At 42.6% G+C, this 17,749-nt stretch overlaps 1 long non-coding RNA gene across 1 annotated transcript in view; it reads left to right on the top strand.

The window, feature by feature from the left end:
* The window catches only part of LOC309627212, a 241,730-nt gene extending 237,295 nt beyond the window's left edge, over positions 1 to 4,435 (top strand). Inside the window, exon 2 of the long non-coding RNA XR_014243598.1 lies at positions 507 to 4,435. This is a non-coding gene — a long non-coding RNA (uncharacterized lncRNA). The remainder of the gene's footprint in view (positions 1 to 506) is intronic.
* Positions 4,436 to 17,749: the final 13,314 nt, after the last annotated feature.

Genomic DNA, 17,749 nt, shown 5'->3' with positions numbered 1-17,749 from the left:
TTTTAAATGCACACTGATATGATAGCTGTCACATACAATCTAACAAAATTGTTTCGAGTGAAGTTAAAGACAACTACGTGCTACTAGAGCCATCTTATGGAAAAACTGAACGAACATTTGGGCCAACCCAATATAACAAGAAACAGATACAGAAGACAAACTAGTGGTTACCAGTGAGGAGAGGGGAGAAGGGAAGGGCAAGATAGGAGTAGGGGATTAAGAAGTGCAAACTATTATTTATAAAATAAATAAACTACAAGGATATATTGTTCAGAGCAGGGAATATAGCCAATATTTTATAGTAACTATAAATGGAGTATAACCTTTTAAAATTGTGAATCACTATGTACACCTGAAACATATATAATTTTGTAAATTAAAAAAAAATACTATCTTTTCTCTCTAAACACTAGTGAGATGAGAAGTACTGATGCATGTACAAAGTAGAAGGATATTTTTATTCTGTCTCGCATAAAACATACCAAGATAACAAATCCATATTTAAGAAGTTATAAATGTTGTGTTTTTTTTTTAATTTTATAGCTACTTTATTTATTTATTTATTATTTATTTTTGGCTGTGTTGGGTCTTCGGTTCGTGCGAGGGCTTCCTCTAGTTGCGGCAAGCGGGGACCGCTCTTCATCGCGGTGCGCGGGCCTTTCACTATCGCGGCCCCTCCCGTTGCGGGGCACAGGCTCCAGACGCGCAGGCTCAGTAGTTGTGACTCACGGGCCCAGCTGCTCCGTGGCATGTGGGATCTTCCCAGACCAGGGCTCGAACCCGTGTCCCCTGCATTAGCAGGCCGACTCCCAACCACTGCGCCACCAGGGAAGCCCCATAAATGTTGTTTTTAATTCCAGAGATTTAACAGTGCTTTTGTTTTCAAGGAAAGATTTAAAATTATTATTTCCTTCTAAATTCTCATAGCTCAGAGTTACCTTATTTGAACAACAATCTTATCTGGTTTAGTGGAGTAGAAAATCTTTCTGAACGCCTGGAATGTTCGCTGTCCTGTAATATTATTGAGTGTGGAATGATGATGTGGAGTTAAGGCAAAGGGTTCTTTTCTGCTCCACACCTGCTGTGACATAAAAATATATAACTCAAGTCATCTTTCCCCTTCTCCTTGCCCGGGATTTTAAAGTCATTAAATTATTGTTTTGCCTGGCCTTATTAGTCCTTTCCAAATGTGTAGAATTATTAGGGCCGTCGTTGGGGCTTGGATCAGCTAGGAAAGGCTCACAGTTAATTCTGACAAACCCTGCCCTTAAGAACCCCCAGTTTTCCTTTTAGGCTCACTTACAAACAAGTCAAGGGTATACAACGGGGTTCTCAAGGGAAAGGGTGCATCAGATAATTTTACATCTATTAAACTCATGACTAAAGAATTCTATGGAGAAGGAGAAAAAACAATCAGCTATGCAAAATGCTTTTACTTTGGACTTGAGAAAAACAGAATGAACCCACCACCCACTAGCAAGGACCTAAAGAAAAGTTAGAGTCCTAAGACCCGTGTTTTCATGAAAAGACTAAGTAGGAATGAGAAGGTGGCTGTACCAATGAGAAAATGGAAATAAGTCTCCTCAGAGCTTAGAAGCTGCCCCTAAATTTATTTTTTTAATTTAATTTTACTTATTTATTTTTTATTTATTTTTGGCTGCGTTGGGTCTTCGTTGCTGCACGCGGGCTTTCTCTAGTTGCAGCAAGTGGGGGCTACTCTTTGTTGCGGTGCGTGCGCTTCTCATTGCAGTGGCTTCTCTTGCTGCGGAGCACGGGCTCTAGGCGCATGGGCTTCAGTAGTTGTGGCACGAAGCCTTCAGTAGTTGTGGCTCGCAGGCTCTAGAGCGCAGGCTCAGTAGTTGTGGCACACGGGCTTAGTTGCTCCATGGCATGTGAGATCTTCCCTCACCAGGGCTCGAACCCATGTCCCCTGCATTGGCAGGTGGATTCTTAACTACTGTGCCACTGGGGAAGTCCCTAAATTTAAATTCCAGTCTCTGTTGGAAGAACCACACCACATAGCATATAGTAGGGTTGTGTTTGTTCTACTTGTTTGAAGTCATCATCCTCCAGATGTTTCAACAGTTATGCTTGATTATGGTGTTGGTACAAGGACCACAAAACCTTTAGTAGCTAAGGAAGCTCATTGGTAAATAGATTAATTGTATATGATATAAGACAGGCTCATTCAGAGAACTACACATTTACTTGTGGTTAGATGTGAGAAACTGAAGCCTTGATTATCGCCATTTCTCTAAGCCTGCTGCAATAATTGTGTCCTGTCTACAAAAATGAAGTAATACTTAATCTTTGGAGATTTTCATTCACTTCAAAAAGGGTATTGCAAATACTTTGATACCTAACCTTATTTAAATCTATTCAGGGCTGTTACTTCATTTGATGAAGAAGACACTCTGCTGCATGCTTACCTCCCAGGTTTAAGTTAGAATCCAGGTCCTGAATCTACACAGGATTTTTTCCTATCCTTTCTATATTTATTTCTTTTTTTCTACATTTTCCTTTTTTGAATATTTTCCTTTAAACACCCAAAAATGTAGTTAAGTAGAAGAAAGAGGCCAAAGCAGCAGGAGTTCAAAATCTGTTGTCTATGACACACTTGCAGAAAGGTAGTCAAATGTGTGGTCTGTCTCTCAAGCTTTTGGACTGAGATGTCTCGTGAAAGGCAAAAGATCCCACAGTCCAGGGAAATCTACTGATGCCTGATGTCTCCCAAAGAGAGTAAAACTCGCTGACATCAAGGAAGGGCTCCATACACGAAAATGTGAGGTGGGGCGTGATGATTAACACCTGCTTTAGAACCAGGAGTGGACGACTACAAGTCTTAAATTTAGCCACAGGAAGTGACTGGTCAAAATTTCCGTTTATACAAATCACCGGTAATGTAAAATCTAGTACTGTAGCCAGCCAGACCACAGGCTTAGGCAGACTAGAGGTTTAAACTAAGTTTGCTTCGTTTTATAGGACCGTCACACAAGCTGTAAATCAAAGGACCCCTGGCTTTAGGCCTCTTTCTGTTTGGGGACAGTAAATTTAAATCCTTTGTCCCCAGAAGACCAACTCAAAGCAGTAACCTTGGCTACTGCTGCTGCAGATTTCCAGTTCTATATTCAGGTTTAGAAAACTGGTTATGGTGAAAGGGAAAAAACAATTTCACTTTGCCTCAGTTATTGACACCGAGAAGCACTCCTAAGACTGTTCAGAGGGGAAACAATGAGTCATTCATGCTGTCAGCCCAGGTGGTGCATGAATTCCAGACAGGCCGCTGAGTTAACCCCTGCAGGCCTCCTCTTGGCCCTGGGCTCCCCGCAGCCTCCGGGGAAACAGGGCGGCCACAGAGGGGCCCTGTGCTGGGCAGCAAGACCCAGCCAGTAACCAAGGCACTACCTCTGCAGTGTCAGTCCCAGGGGGCCTCTGAGCTATTTGTCACCATGTGATTGGCTCCAGGAGAGGGGTGGAGAAGTGAAAACACTCTGCCCAGGATATATTTAGTTGAAGTGCAGCTGGGGAAGCCTTGAACAAGGGAGCTTTTGTCCTCATGCTGAAGTGTTTTTCTTAACTCCCCAAGGGTGAAAAACTCAAGCCACCCACTCTATTTTCTCTTCTTTGGGAGATGTTCTCATTCTGAAAGTTTAGAATTATCTGGGGTTTGTTGTCTACAAGGAAACTGAGCAACTTTGATGCAGCATTGACACAAAAATTTCAAGCAGACACCCTTGTTGGAAGACACAGTTAAGAGATTAATTAAAATGCAGATAATTTCTGAACACATTATATGTGTTTACCTTCTTGCAATTAATTTTCTTTTGGTTCAAACTGGAAGTTAGGTGTTTTCAAATGTCTTTACTGGGACGAATTTATGGAGTCAAAAACATAATTAAGTTTTATAAGCTGACAGAACCCTGTTTCACTTGAGTTGATTCACACTTTCCAGTAATGAAAGATTTACTTCTGCGCTGATGAGCACAGCTTCTTTGCAACAGATTACTGATGAGCCATGTAATGGCTCCTGCTCATGTCCTCCTCGGAAGACCGCTGAGAACGGCCACCCTGCTACGAGGTTTTGCAGCCACTACGTAAATGTTGTATATCAAGGGCACACTGCCTACTATTAAGAAGTAGCACAGGGGGCTTCCCTGGTGGCGCAGTGGTTGAGAGTCTGCCTGCCAATGCAGGGGACACGGGTTCGAGCCCTGGTCTGGGAAGATCCCACATGCCGCGGAGCCACAACTACTGAGCCTGTGCGTCTGGAGCCTGTGCTCCGCAACAGCAGAGGCCGCAACAGTGAGAGGCCCGCGAACCGTGATGAAGAGTGGCCCCCACTCGCCGCAACTAGAGAAAGCCCTCACACAGAAACGAAGACCCAACACAGCCAAAAATAATAAATAAATAAATAAATAAATAAATAAAAAAGAAGTAGCACAGGAAATATTTTACATGAAAATCCCATTTGCAGTTACGCACCAAGGGCAAAAACTTCTGGTCAAGAAATTCATGGTTTTGGTGATACTAGAAAGCCAGGCTGTATTAGTCAGGATTCTCTAGAAAAATAGAACCAATAGGGTGTGTGTGTGTCTGTGTGTGTGTTGAGAGAGATGGAGACTGATTGATTGATTTTAAGGAATTAGCTCATGTGATTATGGAGGTGAAGTCCAAAATCTGGAGGGTAAACTGACAGGCTGGAGACCCAGAAAGAGCCAGTGTTGCAGTTCAAGTCCAAAGGCACTCAGCTGGCAGAATTCCCTCTTGTTTAGAGCAGGTCAGCCTTTGTTCTATTCAGTCCTTCAACTGATTGGATGCGGCCCACCCACATTATGGAGGGCAATCTGCTTTACTCAAAGTTCACTGATTTAAATGTTAATCTCATCCAAAAATATCCTCACAGAACCATCCAGAATAATGTCTGACCACATGCCAGGCACCGTGGCCCAGCCAAGTTGACACATAATATTAACCATTTCATAGGCTAACACACTCATTTTGAAAAATTCACTCGTTAAATTACAAGGTTGCTTATCTGGTTGAAGCTGTCATAAGGTTATAAAAAAATGGGTAAGATAGGATCTCTGTTTTCAGGAATCTCCCTCTCTCTCTCTCTCTCTCTCTCTCCCTTCCTCCCTCTCCTCTCTCAGGAGGCTTGCCCTGGGAACCCAGGCACAGTGTTGTGCAGAAGCCCAGGCCACGTGGAGAAGCCATGCATGGGTATTCTAGACAATAGCCCCAAGCCAACACCAACATCATCTACCAGATGTGAGAGTAAACCAGCCCTCTGGGGCTCCCATCCCAGCCTTCAGTCTTCCAGCTGTGCCCAGACATGATGCAGCCAGCTGCACCCTGTCTCAATCTCTGACCCACAGAAACTGTGAGATATTTTTTTAGAAGTTAATGCTATTTTAAGCTACTAAATTTCAGTGTAATTTGTTACACAGTAATAGGTAATTAACATATAAGATTATGGTTAACTTTGTAAGAAACTACCAAACTGTTTTCCAAAGTCATTTTAGCATTCTGCAATCCTACCAGCGATATATGAGGGTTCCATCTTTATTATTATTATTATTATTTTTAATAAATTTATTTTATTTATATATTTTTGGCTGCATTGGGTCTTCGTTGCTGCACATGGGCTTTCTCTAGTTGCGGCGAGCGGGGGCTACTCTTCGTTGTGGTGTGTGGGCTTCTCATGGCGGTGCCTTCTCTTGTTGCGGAGCACAGGCTCTAGGCACGCAGACTTCAGTTGTTGTAGCACACGGGCTCAGTAGTTGTGGCGCATGGGCTTAGTTGCTCCACGGCATGTGGGATCTTCCCAGACCAGGGCTCAATCCCATGTCCCCTGCATTTGCAGGTGGATTCTTAACCACTGCACCACCAGGGAAGCCCTGTTCCATCTTTATTAACACTTGATATCTTTCATTGAAGTCTTTCTAGTGGGTGTGGGGTTGTTTCTCATTGTGGTGTTAATTTGCATTTTCCTGATTTGCCACACCTACTTTTGATCAGAAATATTATTACCCAACTTAGAAACCAACCTTATTTACCGTGATATTTCATAGTCACATGTCATAAAACCAACTCATCCTTGCCCCTGATATCAGAGAGCTTGTGCTGACATTTCCAATTTGTTTTAACAATAATTGCTACTACAATGAATCTGTATAGTTAAGAATTATCCACATTGGCATTTGTCAAGTTAGTTTGCAAGCCCCTGGAAGAGTGAGGAATAAAAGCCATCTAGCCACAGATGTGGGACTCCTGGGCCTAACAACACCATCATCTGTTGTTAATTGGTATTAATTTTTTTTTGAGAAATGCTATGTGCCAGGCATTTTACATGTAGAAATTCACTTACCACAACACCACTATGAGGTCCATGTTATTATCCTTAGCCTATTCCTAAGGAAGAGGAGGTTCAGAGAGCCCAAGAAAGTTGGCTATGGCCCCATGCTGAATTGTAACCCAATATCCTTTTACTTGATCTAAAACAGATTTCTCCTCACTTCTTTCTAATTTTATACCAGAATGTAAGAAGATATGTTGGCCTAAAGTTAACAGTGTAAAATATTCTAGACTGGGAGTTGGGAGATTAGGTCTTACTCCTGGCTCTGTCACTAATCAATGGTCCCCTCTTGGGCCAGTCCCTCTGTGGACCACAATTCCTCATTATTAAAAATAAAAGGTTGGGTTAATACATTTTCCAGCTCAAAACTCACTATATACCAGGCACTATTCTAAGCATTTTACAAGTGTTAACTTATTTATATCTCAGAAAAGCCCTATGATATAGGTACTGTTGTTTTGCCCATTTTACAGATGAGTAAACTGAGGTACAGAGATTAAATAACTTTCCCAAAGTCACAAAACTAGAAAATGGTATAGCTATGGTTTATTTATTTATTTATTTATTTATTTTGGCTCTACCGTGTGGCATGTGGGATCTTAGTTCCCTGACCAAGGATTGAACCCACGCCCCCTGCAGTGGAAGCTCTGAGTCTTAACCACTGGACCACCAGAGAAGTCCTGAGTTGTTTATTTATTTGTTTGTTTGACGGTATAACTATGATTTCAACTCAGGCTGTCTGGCTCCAGAGGACATGATCTTACTCAGCTAGGCAACATTTATGGAAAGCTTAATTTTATTTTATTTTTATTTTATTTTTTAAGGAAAGCTTAATTTTAACAACGACTTTATGACATCATTAGCAGCATTTTTCTCTCCCCATCCTCACCCTCCCTCCTACTCTTTGAATGAAAACACTGAGGCTTTAAAAATTTATGTCCCTTGGGACTTCCCTGGTGGCACAGTGGTTAAGAATCTGCCTGCCAATTCAGGGGACATGGATTCGAGCCCTGGTCTGGGAAGAACCCACATGCCACATGCAACTAAGCCCATGTGCCACAACTACTGAGCCTGCACTCTAGAGCCTGCGAGCCACAACTACTGAAGCCCATGCACCTAGAGCCCGTGCTCTGCAACAAGAGAAGCCACTGCAATGAGAAGCCCACATACCGCAATGAAGAGTAGCCCACATACCGCAATGAAGAGTAGCCCCCGCTCGCCACAACTAGAGAAAGCCCGCGCACAGCAACGAAGACCCAACGCAGCCAAAAATAAATAAATAAATAAATTTATATTAAAAAAAATTAATCATGTCCCAAGTCTCACAGCCAGTCAGTGGCAGAGCCAGGATGGGAAGCCCAGGCAGCTTGTCATCAAAGTCTGGGGTGAAGTGTCCCCAGGAGTCAGAGCCCTAGAGAGTGTGAGAGACCACAGCTCTGCTCACCCCTGGGAATCTTGCCAAAGGCCCACATGGAAACACCTACAGTAATCTGACATGGCCACACCTTCCACTCCAAACTCCATCCTGGCTGGTTTGCCCTTCTTTCTCTTCCTCCCCTCTTACCAAACCAGTTGCCTGGAAATTAGATCTTAGAGCTGCAAATGCCCAAGGGAACCTGCCCTGGGGCACGGGTGGGGTGGGGGGGCCTCCCAGAATGAACACTGCTGCAGGCTCCTGGGGTATCCCCAGCAGGTCCTCACTGTGATGTGACCTGGTCTCCCACCCTCCAGAACCAATGTTGAATTCATTTCCTGGGACTCACAGGAGAAAAGGGAGCTTAAGCATCCTGAATACTATAATTCTGCTGCCTTGAAAGTCTGGCTTTGTTTCTACTTTTTCTAGGTAAGTAATTTTTTTTTAATAGCAAATATACACATGATAAAAACTCAACACAAAAAGCATATTATATCTAGTGAATATGATTCTTCATTTTAACCCTGCCCCTGTCCCCAAACCTTAAGCCAACCTTTCTTGTCCTTCCAGCCAAAGATATTCTGGCATATATAACCATAGAGGTATATATTTTTAACTGCACATACCATACACTATTCTGTGTCTTCCTTTTTATTTTCATTTCTAATGCTCAATATAGCTTGGAAATTATTCCTTGTCAATACCTAAAGCACTCTCTTGCTTTTTTAAAGGAGCTGCGTAGATTCCTATTGTAGGGCTGAGTCATAATTTATCTAACCAGTCCCCTGTGAGAGCGTTTAGGTTGCTTCTAATCGGAAGCTCCGACAAGCCAGCACCGTGAATCTGCTTGTTTTTTTGTTGCAATGCCAGGTAGGCCCCTCTGAGATCTTTAATGTCACCTGTAGGGGGAGGGAGGGCAGGAGGGGAGTTGATGGCAAGCCCTCTCCCAGCCAGCAAGGCATACATTACTGCTGGAGTTTCCTCCTTGGGGCTGTAGTCAAAAGAGAATTCATACGGCTACAGGGGGGTACAGCTCAGAAAAAGCATCCAGACGGCAGCTCAACTGATCACTGAAATCCGGCAGCAACAGCAGCAGCAGTAATGAAAACACACCACAACTTCTCCCAAATACATCTGGCCAGCATGCCACTGCCATCTTTTCCAGCAGGACCTTCAGTCCCGGGGACCGGGCTGATTCCGTGACTTGTGCAGCTGGAGGCACTGCTTATAATCCAGGGACCAAGAGATAGGGAACGAATAGGATGGGGTTCTTTAAAGGTTACCTACCCACGGCAGTTCCTCCTGTGAAAAGACCTGGGCATCCTGATTCAACTCTGTTCCCCTATTCTCTTTGCTGAAATCAGAGCTTTTGGTAAGGCTAGTGGTTCCTCCTAGAAAAGCTGACAGCTGAATGTCTGCTTCTGCCCAGCTTTGTCTGAAGATGCCTCACTCGACTGACTGCCAGCCCTGGGTGAGCCCCTCCATGATTTTCCTCCCAAAGGGAGACAGCAACACTGAGAAACCACACCCCCACTGCAACCCCAAAATACATTCAGCCAGGACAGAGGAGAAACCTTTTTAATATGGTGTCCACTGTCAACAACAAAAATTAGTTAAAAGTGACAAACATAAAGCCATTGATTTCCCCCACCAACATTTTATCGTGTTTATTCCAAACAAAAAGAGGCATTGAAAGAATTATGCAGTGAACACCCATCTAGCTACCGCTTAGATTCTGCAATGAACATTTTGCTGGATTTTCTTTCCTTATGATACATCCTTCAATCTCTCCAAGCCACTGATGTCTGAAGCTTTTTAAAAACCTGGCTTAAATATTCAACTCATTTGCTTTTAAAACTTCAGAACTGGAAATGTAACGCCTTGTTTAGTGAACACAGAATAATTTAGTTCCATTCCAAATTAGGCTAGTAGGGAGGGAAGAGTGAAAGAACGTTAGAGGAGAATGGAGAGGGAGAATGTGGCCAGGGAAGGCAAAGAGAGGGTGAGAGATGAGAAGGGGCCGCAGAGGGAGGGTGTGAAGACACAGGGTAAGTGTCTTGGGGTTTGCAAATGAGTGTGGATCAGGTCAGGAGCTGGGGTGTAGAGGTTTTATACGCAGGCAGCAGCTGCTACGCGGTGAGGATAATGCTGAGGCCCAGAGCAGCTCCCAACACTGAGCATACCTGTTGACCTCCCCCTGCCATGGTCAGGACAGCCACAGGCAGCTGCCCCAGCACTCCGCATGGAGTCCTGGCCATGGAGCTCAGCTCTACAGACAGCGGTCAAATGGAAGAGATCAGGGATTTGAACCCCACCCCTGTTATTTACTCGTGACACACAAGACCCTGTACAGTTAATTAACCTCTCTGAGCGGCTATATTCTCATCCATAAAATGGGCATATTAAGAATATATACCGGGCTTCCCCGGTGGCGCAGTGGTTAAGAATCTGCCTGCCAATGCAGGGGACACAGGTTCAAGCCCTGGTCCGGGAAGATCCCACATGCCATGGAGCAACTAAGCCTGTGCGCCACAACTACTGAGCCTGCGCTCTAGAGCCCGCGAGCCACAACTACTGAGCCCGCGTGCCACAACTACTGAAGCCCACGTGCCTAGAGCCCGTGCTCCGCAACAAGAGAAGCCACCGCAATGAGAAGCCTGCGCACTGCAACAAAGAGTAGCCCCCGCTCACCACAACTAGAGGAAGCCTGCGTGCAGCAACGAAGACCCAATGCAGCCAAAAATAAATAAATAAAAAAGAAGGGGAAAAAAGAAAGAATATATACCTCATGGGGTATATATGTGTGTGTGTGTGTATATATATATATATGTTGGGTAGGTAAACAGATGAATGCATATATGTAATAATGGTTAATGTGTTGCATGCCAGCTGTCTGCCAGGCATTGGGAGAAATAGCTTACACACTTCATCTCATCCCATCCTTATATGAGCCCTAGGGGGTGGACTTTATTATTGGCCTCATTTTAGAAATGTGGAAACTGAAACTCAGATTGGTGAAGTCACTTCTTCAGGTGGCCCAGCTGGTAATGGTGGAGCCAGTCCAGGTCCCCCTGCCTGCAGAGCCCCCATGCTGTGCTGCCCTCAGCACCATGCCTGGTACAGCCCTTATAACACGTGACTAAACAGGCCTGCCACAGAGGGTTCTTGCAAAGTCAAAGTGAGACAACCCATGTGAAAGTGCAAAAACTACCACATCCTTTAAAATGTTTGTTGAATGACTGAATGAATGTTGGTGAGCTCATCAAATACTTGTCATATTCTTCAGGGGCTTTCTCCAATCATTAACTCTGTGGACGCTTCCCTGTGATGGGGATAACCATGAAAAATCTCCCCAATCCCGCACTACACAAATGTCAGGTTTAACAAACAAGTTACAAGGGAGTTGATCGTCTTTGTGTTCTGACCTCATTGATATAACAGTAACATCAAACCTATTATATTTTTTGCCTGTGATCAAACGATAGGGTAGCAGATTACAAATGCCAGGGTCTAGGGCAAGCCCTTCCTTCTCCTGCCTGCTCCAACCTGGCATTGGACTTCTCCAGTATGCCAAGGGCAACCCAAAACCCAGGACAGCCCCAGAGAGCAGAGCCGGGCGCTTCTTCACCCTGTGTGACTTTGGTGAGGCCCCTCCATGGACTGGCTGCGGTGGGGTGCTTTGCGTAGTTGTTTTTCCACTTTTTGTGATGGACTTCCCTTTCAAAACTCGTAAAATAATAACCCTATGCATTTTTCCCTAACTGTAATAAAGATACATAGAATAAAGCAAGATCATCTATGCAAAAGTACTTTGAAAGTTTCTTTACAATTTTTATTCAAATGCAGGACTTGAAAAATCAGTTCAATAGCCAACAAATTGAAGCATCCCAATCACCTGTCAGTGGCTGAATGGGTAATGTAGTCTATACATACAATGGAATATTATTCAACCTTAAAAAGGAAGGATAGTTTGACACAGGCTACAACATAGATGGACCTTGAGGACCTTACGTTAAGTGAAACAGTCACAAAAGGACAAATACTGTGTAATCCCACTTATGTGAGGCATCTAGAGTAGTCAAATTCATAAAGTCAGAAAGTAAGATGGTGGTTGCCAGGGGCCGGAGGGAAAGGGGAGTTATTGTTTAGTAGGTATAGAGTTTCATTTTAGGATGATGAAAAAGTTCTGGAGACAGATGGTGGTGATGGTTGCACTGACCTGTACGTTTTAAGATGGTTAAGATGGTAAATTTTATGTTATGTGTACTTTACCACAATTAAAAATAATAATCAGTTCATTTGCGATATGGTGGTGGTTTTGTCTCATTTCTACCTTAGCCACTTAAGAGGACATTATATTTTTCACTTTTAGTAAGATACAGGGACAGGAGCGAGGAAGGAGGCCGAGACAAGGACGAGGACAGGACTTAAACCCGGAAGTTAGGGCTCTTAGATGCAGCTGTGGTCCAAAGGTGACTGCAACTGCTTCCCTGACTGCCCTTCCCTGGAGTGGGGACACGATAGTTTTCAGGACTGAGTGAATGATGCCTAATTGAGGAGTCTAAGGAGAGAAGAGATTTGGAATGACAGGAGGTTCCTGGGAGGGTTTGGGACCATAGTACTGTCCTCTACAAAAACAGGGGCCTTGGAGCCTGTCTTGGCTCCTTCTAGCTCTCAAGTAGCATCAGCACCAACAAAGAAAGAACTCAACTCATAGACCTCTGCTTTTAGACAAGACCACAGTAAGCCAATTCATCAATTTTAAGGGATATGTGATGTTTGGAGAGAGAGCAGAAAGCTCCAAGTTAAGTGTTTTCAATTCACCTCTGTAGTTGTAAACACAGTGTGTTACCATTCCTCCTTTTTGGGGGGAGGGGGGTGACGATTTAAAATATCAACAAGTCTCTACAGTCTAATTTTTGTATCACTGAACACTACATCTCTTTCCAGCTTTTAATTTCCAGGACAAACTAATACTTTTTTTTTTTTTTAAAGGCCAAGTCTTTTAGTGTGTCATTGTAACTGGTTGTAATTTCCATTTCTATGTGTTCAGGATTGATATAAAGGAGTAAAATCTTTTCCATGTCCTTCATTACTTCTTTCTCAAAGGTGAAATTTAACTTCACGTTACAGCAACATTTCCGCAAGTTATGTCCCACATGCTGATTTCCCTTTACACATTGACACTGATTGACCAAACCGAAGCTAACAGATGTCCTCTTTGCTGACTGTTGAACGTTTCCATATGCAGCAGGAAAGAGGGGGATTATTGTAGTCAAGTTCTAGTCCGGCTCTACCCCTTCATAGCTGCACGGCCTCGTGCCTCCATCATTATAAAATGGGGATAAATTAATACTGCTTTGGAATTGTAGAGAGGAAAAAAATGAGATTATATTTACATATATATTTAATTGAAGTATAGTAGATTTACAACGTTGTCTTAGTTTCAAGTGTACGGCAAAGTGATTCAAATATATATATATTCTTTTTAGATTCTTTTCCCTTATAGGTTATTACAAAATATTGAGTATAGTTCCCTGTGCTACACAGTAGGTCCCTGCTGTTTATCTATTTTGCATATAGTAGTGTGTATGTAATAGGGAAGACTCTTTTGTACTCTATTACAAGTTAATCACTAAAGGGATGTTGCCTATAAGCTTAATTTATACATAATGGTCCATTTCTGGGAACCCTGCCTCCCAGGTAATGAACATTAAGCTAAAATACCTTTGTTTAGCTCACAGGAAACATCCTGACCAGGCCCACCTGTGAAGGGCTGGAGGGAGGAAGAAATTAACACATCCCCTCTGGAGGCAGATGGGAACCAGGAAGTGTTTGACTTTTCTCCCTCCCCTTTTAGTATAAAAGAAGCCTGAACTCTAACTCAAGCAAGGTGGTTCTTTGGGGCACGAGCCCACCATCTTCTCGGTTTGCTGGCTTTCCAAATAAAGTCACTATTCCTTGCCTCAACAACTCACCTCTCGATTATTGGCCTGTCCTGCGGAGAGCAGTACAAGCTTAGACTTGGTAACATATATGTGTTAATCCCAAACTCCTAATTTATCCCTCCTCCGAGATGACAGCTATAAACGTTAGCTCCTGCCTCTTCCTATTAGTCCTTTCATTCTTGCTTATTCTCTGTGAAATGAGAATTTCTTCACCGTTTGTCTTTTTCCTTTTTTCTTTTCTTTTCCTCCTTTGTTCCTCCTTCTTTCTCCTTCTCCTTCCTCTTATCAAGGGAAACACTACGGAAGCCACAAGAAATACAGCACACCATTCCCTCTCCCCTGATGACAAGGCACGCCCTTCAGATTTTACTGGGCTGCCTTCCCGGATTTCTGGCCTCAAGCTAGAGATTAGCAACCGGTGATCTGTCAGTTGGTGCCCTGTGATCTAGATACAGGCCACTGTTACCAGCGTCTCAATCTTTATTCTATAGTTTAATAAAATTTTCCGATTTCCCACCATCTAGCTTAAGTGCATTCCAGCGCATCTGAGGGTTTCCTTTCATTGAGGAATTGTGCGGCAAAGTCCCCTTCCACTAGCTGGGAGAACTTGGCTCACTTCTTTTTTCTTTTTTTTTTTGTTAATATCTTTATTGGAGTATAATTGCTTTACAACGTTGTGTTAGTTTCTGCTGTACAACTAAGTGAATCAGCTCTTTGTGTACATATATCCCCATATGCCCTCACTCTTGAGCTTCCCTCCCACCCTCCCTATCCCACAAAGCATCTAAGTCATCACAAAGCATCATTTGCTCATTAGTTTTCAATGAGTTTGGTCCTCCTCACTCTCTTGTTAACAGATCTTATTTGCATCCCTGCCTCCAATTCTGTGTTTTGTACTTCACTCAGCATCAAAGTAATTTCTTCTGTGAATTTCAGAAACAAAAACAGATCCTTTGTTCAAAATTTCCTTCATTCTCTTCCTCAGGCTCCCTCCCCCACCCCCCTCCCGGCTTTGTTTGTACTTTGTATCGAATAGTGGCTGTACCTTCCGGAACAGTCCTGAGCTGTCTTATGCTACACAATGCAGAGAATGCATTTTCTCATAATCTGGAGTTGCTGACAGAGCAAAAAGAAACAAACAAAAGCTGCATTTCAGGAACTTCATTTAGTGAAATACACTTCTTTTTGGTAGTTTGCCAGTGAATTTCCTCAGCCGCTGCTGATATTTTGAAAGTAAATGGCTATGGGAAGAGGGGGGCTGTTAGTCAGTGAAAGGAATCAATATACTAAATCAAGTGCCAGTTTCAAATGATGTTATCATTCATTCATGAAACTGTAAAAAAGAGATAAATTCACTGGTGGATGCAACTTATTACCCTAACTACTCTGTTGCCTGTCTCTCATATAGAGGAGAATAAAGAAAAAACAAAACAAAACTGATGATAAAGGGATTGCTGTAGATTACAAACACCTCACAAACTATACTAAAACAAACCTAATCTCTGAGAAATGCTCAAAATGGACCCTATATTAAAAAGTTTTTTTTTTGTAATAATTAAAACTTTGAGATAATATGTTTCCCTACTTGTTGAGGGGTCTTTAAATTAATTCAGCTATTAGGATTACAGGATATGTAGGCATTAAAAAGGTATTTTGCATTTCTCCATACAGAGTTTCATCAAAGAATTTCATCAATTATCTTGTTTTTCTCATTGGCAGATTAGCAAACTATGGTATAAAGATATGTGATACATTTTAAAACATACAAGTCAGCGTTAAAGTAATACCCAGAGTGATTGATTTTAACTTCTACTCCCAGGGTCTTTGAGCACCAAGTTACATTATTTTCTTTCTTTCTTTTTTTTTTTTTAATTAATTAATTTATTTATTTTTGGCTGCGTTGGGTCTTCATTGCTGCGCACGGGCTTTCTCTAGTTGCAGTGAGAGGGTGCTACTCTTCGTTGCAGTGTGCGGGCTTCTCACTGCGGTGGTTTCTCTTGTGGTGGTGCGCAGGCTTCAGTAGTTGTGGCATGTGGGCTCAGTAGTTGTGGCTCACAGGCGCTAGAGCGCAGGATCAGTAGTTGTGGCTCACAGGCTTAGTTTCTCTGCAGCATGTGGGATCTTCCCGGACTAGGGCTCGAACCCATGTCCCCTGCAATGGCAGGCAGATTCTTAATCACTGTGCCACCAGGGAAGTCCAAATTACATTATTTTCTGTTCAACAGGTGTTTTTGAGCCCCCATTATGTGCCCCAATTGTGCTACACACTGTAGAAGAATGCAAAGAAATAGAAAACAATCCCTTCCCTTGAAGAGTTTTCCACATTCAGGAAGACGAGACACACGTGAAATCCCTTGAAAACAACTCAAGACATCTCTATGAAAAATAAGATTAAATACACACCATGCACTTTCAAAACGTTGGCAAAAATCCATGGACATGTTGAAAAAATTCAAGATGGTACAAAAGAGTACAGTGAAAAGTAATTCTCTCTCCTACCCCTTACCCAACTGATTTTCCAAAGGCAATCTCTGTTTTGAGTTCCTGTACAGCCTTCCAGTGACAGTATAAACATGTTCAAGCATGTATAAGTTTATGTATAATCATATATATCTATTTATTTACACAAATTCTATGCACTTTTTAAAAGAAGGCTAATCTAGAACACCTAGCCATTGTTTAGCAATCTCAGGAAATGATCACATAGTGGGCACCCAAATATTTCAATGACTAAATGAATGAACCATTCCTCTTTGTTAGGACATTTTGATTTCTTGCTATTTTAAATTAATCTGTGTGAAACATTTTTGTGATTCAACCCTTCTTTAGGTAGATATTCCCACAAGAGGAATTTCTAGGTTAAAGCTTTTAGGTATTGCCAGATTGCTTTCCAATAGGCTATTTACTCCCATCAGCACCATCACGGGTAGTTTCATTTTTCCTATATTTGCTGATTTGATTGATGTAAGTGTGATCTCATTGTTGCTTCTCTGCATTTCTTTGAATTAGTGGGGTTGGGCATTTTTTTGCAAATGTTTGCCAGCCATTTATATAACCTGTTTTTGAGAGTTACCTGGTAGAAGACTCCTTTGCACATACATCTATTGGGGTTTTTCTTACTGAATGTTAAGACCTCTTTAAATACTAAGACTGGGCTTCCTTGGTGGGGCAGTGGTTAAGAATCTGCCTGCCAATGCAGGGGACACGGGTTCAAGCCCTGGTCTGGGAAGATCCCACATGCTGTGGAGCAACTAAGCCTGTGCGCCGCAACTACTGAGCCTGCGCTCTAGAACCCGTGAGCCACAACTACTGAGCCCGCATGCCACAACTACTGAAGCCCGTGCACCTAGAGCCCATGCTCCGCGATGAGAAGCCACCACAATGAGAAGCCCGCGCACCACAATGAAGAGTAGCCCCCGCTCACCGCAACTAGAGAAAGCCCGCGCGCAGCAACAAAGACCCAAAGCAGCCAAAAATAAATTAATTTAAAAAAATTAACCATAAATACTAAGACTATTAATCCTGTTCCATGTCATTAATAAATAGGTCCCCTCATCTAGTGTTTGCCTTTTGAGTGTTGATCTAATTAGCTTATTTTTGGCCTAGAAGATGTACATTTTTGTTTGTTCAGTTCTCTCCACCGAGTCATCCATAATTCATTTCATTGCCTTTGAGACTAGAATAACCTACTTATTGCATCTTTTCAAGAACTGCACAGAGGTGGAAGGAAAGTCCATCTTATGCTTATAGCCTGTCAACAGGGGAATTTTCTAAGCATTTATCTGAGGTAAGTTTAGAATTCATTCCATCTTTGGATCTCAGGTATGTGGACTTAAGAAAACGTCTTAGACATCCTTCTGTTAAGGACTTTGCCTTATTGGTGCAACTTCCAAGTGGGAAGCAAATCATTCGGAGTCGTCAAATGCCATTATCTTTCTCCTCTCTTTCCCTACTACCCAGAGTGGAAAATTACTAAAGATTTGGTTTCTAGCCTCTCAATTAGTTCATCTCAAATACTTCTTTCAAACTTAT

Source organism: Balaenoptera borealis (assembly GCF_965194805.1).
Source record: "Balaenoptera borealis genome assembly, chromosome: 3".
Taxonomy (NCBI): Eukaryota; Metazoa; Chordata; class Mammalia; order Artiodactyla; family Balaenopteridae; genus Balaenoptera; species Balaenoptera borealis.
The sequence above is the reverse complement of the archived record's forward strand: the minus strand, read 5'-3'. Positions and strand labels throughout refer to the sequence as shown.